Raw genomic sequence first — 5000 nt, forward strand, 5'->3', positions numbered from 1 at the left:
GTGAATACTGCAATTCTGTTGGCTGTCACGCTGAATTTATTAATTTATTTTACAAGTAGAGATGGCATCACTTTTCATTTCCCTGTCCTATGTTTGACATTTTGTTAATATTCATTACAAAACGAGGCGTATTGCCTTATTTTTTTAAGCGACTGCCACTCAGGTGTTGGCAGGTACTGTATTCACCCTGTAAATTCAATTTTCTAACTTCTTTGTATCAAATTGTTATCATTATGGATCATACTTATCTTGGCTACTTTTAATTCTCCGAGGAACATAAACTTATGCGGTCTTTGTATGTGTAAAATACATTAAAATCATATTTGACGCATAAAAAACTGTTTGAGCCTCTGCTTCATTCACCACTTGAGCCTGAAATAAGAATAATGAAAAGGTGGTTGATAAAGTATGATCTCGCACGTAATTTAATGCCTTGTTAAAAGGCGCTTTTGAAGTGTTAACTTATGGATATCTGAGAGGCCACCGGTGAGGTTGTATTGATAAAGACTTCATTTTTTTCCCATACGAATCGGATGTTGTTGCCATTGTAATTCGGAATTTATTCAATGACAACAGCAATGTCACAGATGCAGCGAAAATGTCACTCAAAATTTAATGCCCCATCGCAAGAATTCCGCGATTATTCCGTCTTGTTCATTTTGTACAATAAGGGGCTGATTACATGAGCCGGGCCAGCCCGGTCAGCAGGGCTGGTCAGGTTTCCCGGGATGAGTTTTAGCCCGGTATTACATGAGATGAGCCAGCCCGGCTTGGACTAGATTTAGAATAAGTCATGTGAAAAAAGATAACAACAACAACAACAAGAGGTGGAGAGACGTTTGTCTCGCTAAATTGTTATTAAAATTCACCATTCTACAATGTAAAGAAGCCTTATAGTTTTCTATCTTATTTATCCTTTATTTAAACATATTAAACGATTATTCCGTGGGCCATTTTGCTCTAAAGTGAAGTAATGTGGTTAGAAATCGCTGTCATGGTGAACGCGATTACATGGAAAAATGTAAGCCCGGTTAGCCGGGATCCCGGCATCGTAATGCCGGTATCTCGGCTAACCGGGCTGATATTTTTCCATGTAATCGCAAACTTGATTTTTGGTGTATTTCTCAGACGTGCCGGGATCTCAGCTAAGGGGCGAACTATCCTGTAACTGGTGCGAACGGTTTTAAAGGCCCACATTCGCCCAAAACTCAGTGCGGTCGTTTCTTTTTGTTTTCAAATAACCGTTTGTCCAACTGCGTGGTCTGATTGGCTGAATGCACTCAGGTGAACCACACGGGAAACAATATGTCAGCTATTTGAATAATTTCGTGTTACACAAAATTCAGTCTTGGTGCGCAACGACTTTTGGGCGAATAGAAAAATGGATGGTTCTTTGTTATATGCCCGCCTTGACTACGGTCACACTTAAGAGAAACACAGTATAACACTAGTGTTCACATTACTCTTTTTTACTGTAAGATTGAAAGCTCTATAATATCTTGAAGAATGGAGGGGTGAGCAATTTCTTTAAACCGACTAGAAGAGTTAGGCATGGCCGCCCTTTGTCGCCATACCTTTTTTTTTTATCGGTGAAAGTGACCCCCCCTTTGTAAGCCGTTTTTTACTTAAACAACCTACAATATTCAGGTTGCGAAAACGCGAGTACCCTCTGTTTGACACAGTGTGACCCTTTGAAAAATCCTGGCTACGCCCATGCGAAAGCCTTTCGAAGAAATGAAAAAAAATTAGAGGAATAACTGTGAAGGCAAAAACTCTACATCTCTATGCAACAAGCTCATTCAAAATTAAATTTCTTCATATCCATAGCATAACACTCTGGTTTTGAAGGATTTTCCTGCCGACTGCATATGAAAAACAACCACCGAGTTTTCTCTCCGGTCTTCTTCTCATGATGTTCGCGGTTTTTACATTCTGTCCCTCAATAAACTTTAGAACAATCAGTTGTGATCTTAATCCAGGCTCTTCCTTCAGTATCAGCTAAGTAATGGAATGCGCTACCTGATTTTATCCGTACTGACTGAGTTAACAGGTTGTAAAATGAGAATCCAGGCCGCATTTTGTATAGATGCTTTTTTAAAAGGTACTGTTTTTAAATATTTGGTTTTTTGTTATTTATCCGTATGGGCTATGTATTTTAGCTGTAAATGTAATGTCTGGAAGATATTAGCTCTTGTAATTATTCTGAAATTCGAGATGAAAGAAAGTTTACACTTGTGTGTGTATGTGACCTTTAGCAGGGCGCGTGCGTACACTTTGTATTGCGCGACTACAGTGCTTACCATATGTTTTCTAAACAGGTTACTAGAATGAAGCAGAATCCTTCTCGATCGACTTCACATTGCTGTCCACAGACTTAAGGAAACAAGAGTTTTTTAAGTTCTAACTGTAAAACCAATCAAATTTTATGAACAAGTAAAAAGAACCAATTTGATTTTTGTGTGTTAAAATTCTATACAATGCAAACTCTTTCCCTTGCATACCTAGTCAAACGTATTTATGCTTAGAACATTTTTCAAGGAAAACAGGTAGTGGCATTCATGTTTTCTGGATAAAATTGAACTAGTGCATATACACTTAAAAGAAGACCTTGAAATAAGAATGAAACCCTTTTTGCATTACCAACTGCAAATGTCATATTTTTATTTAACCCAAGAAAAAATGAGATTCTGGTAGGCCGTCCAAGATTACTATAAAAGTCTATTACAAAGTTTGTTGAGGCAGTAAGTCAACCTTCCTAGCTACATCTTTTCTATATTCCATATCCATCGTTAAACGGTATAGCCTAATCCCCGCTGACTTGACAGATTTGTTGCCATTTTGTTGTGCATGAACCGTTATATTCTACAGACAGAATTCTCTGACAAACATAAAGTTGCCCGTTTGATTATTTTGAGTGCAAGAACATGTCAGCAACAATTACGGTTTGATCTGTCAAAAGATTAGCGATCAAAAATAGAAATGATGGCGTCCAAAAATGTTAAATGCATTTGCGTGTCGTGCAGAACCATTGGCACTGCTGATTGATTAGGGACCAGTTACGCAAGGACCACGACGACAACGCCAAGGAGAACGTTGTCTAAAAATATTATTTCCCGTTATTGTAATAATTTCGTGATACCTCCAAGTCGCGCGGAATGGAAAGTGTTTATCAACATTGCGGGGAAAAAATTGGCATGAACGGTGTGTTTGTTTGGGAAGGAAGTTAAAAAAAATATTTCGTCAGGTTCTCACTTCATTTACACAACCTTAAATTTAGTCAATTCACGTTGTTGTCAGGACGAGGACGAGGACGACAAAGAAATATACCAAACTGCAAAACGCATGCGCAGGGCGTGCAGATCCATTGTTTTTGTTTATTAAGTCTATTATTTAGTGGCGTTTTCGTAGCCGTCGTCGTTGTCCTATCGTAAGGTTCTTACTATGGAGCTTACGTAATCACGACAGCTACCAGAGCGTCATAAAACAATGGACTTTATGCTGGAACAAAAGCAAAGGCTCTGCACGCCCCGAACGTGTGTTTCACATTTTGATACATTTCTTTGCCGTTCTCGTACTGACGACGGCGTGAAATGACCAAATTTGAAGTCGTGTAGAGAACGTCGGTACCTGACAATAAATTTTCAAGTTTTCTCTCCTTAATAAGATACAGAGCAATGTCATAGGGCATTACTAGTTAATATTGGTAATTGCCCCGGGAAAATTTACTTAAAATCATTAGCAACAGTGAAGGCTGTTTTTCAAACAACGGTGTCTTGTTCGAAAAAAAATACACATATCACTGGTAAAACGTTTTTGTTTAGTGGGCGAAGGAAAGAAAGCAGGAAAAAATTGCAACACTCTTGACTCAGGGGACGAGCGAGAACAACAAATGATTTCGTTGACAAGCCAAGAAGTGCCTTGAGTCGGATGTTTCCACAGAATTCGCTCACAGTTGCATGGGTTATCCGGTCTAAAAATCACTCGCCTTTGCCTCGCGGCTGTAACCTCAATAAAACATCTCTTATTCCATAGGCTACCAACTTGTTTAACAAAGTCATATAGTTTACGGTGAAAGGCCTTTGAAAGGTGTAAGAAAACACCACATGTGTACAAATTGTTGTCGAAAGCTTTCCCCCAGCGTATAGAGCGTTTTCACTCACGTGACCAGCAGGCACATTGGATTATTGAAAAAAAAAAGAAAGTATTTTTATAAAAACAGAGTTCACTTCCCAGAGGATTAGTTTGGTACACCATCATGGCCGTCATTTCTTTGTTTTGGAACACCAATATGGCCGCCGTGACGTCACGTGAAAACGTTCTATTAGCGATTTCACTGATAGCTTGGGCAGTCGAGAAATCCATTTTTGAGTAGAACAACAGCGAATGACACGCATTCATGTTATATGAAAGAAAATCTTACCCCACAAACATTCTGAGACGTTATGCGCTTCACAGGTGCAGGGATGGCGCAGTGGTGTGCGCAGTAATGAGAGCACTCGCCTCCCACCAATGTGGCCCGGGTTCGATTCCCAGACTCGGCGTCATATGTGGGTTGAGTTGTTGGTTCTCTACTCTGCACCGAGAGGTTTTCTCCGCGTACTCTGGTTTCCCTTCTCCTCAAAAACCAACATTTGATCGACTTGCTTTGCGTTAATTGGCAATTTCAGTTTTTTTTTACAGTTTCCCCAATTAGTGCTCCAGCGCTAGAACGACTAGACACTTAAATGAAGTTCCTTTCCTTTCTTTCCTTTCCTTTTCACTTTCTTACTCACGTGACCCACTAACACACAGTTATTGATGAAATCATTGAACTCCACCATTCTTGGCACCTAATTAAGAAAAATGTGAATGAAATCAAATGACATAAAACTGAAGTAGATTGAATCAAACGTTTTTTTGACGAGAGGGGAAAGCGGGAGAATGTACTCGGGGACAAGCTCAACCCACATATGGCGTTGATTCCGGGAATCCAGGCAAGGTCACATCATTAAATTGGTGAA

Source organism: Montipora foliosa, chromosome 3 (genome assembly GCF_036669935.1).
Source record: "Montipora foliosa isolate CH-2021 chromosome 3, ASM3666993v2, whole genome shotgun sequence".
Taxonomy (NCBI): domain Eukaryota; kingdom Metazoa; phylum Cnidaria; class Anthozoa; order Scleractinia; family Acroporidae; genus Montipora; species Montipora foliosa.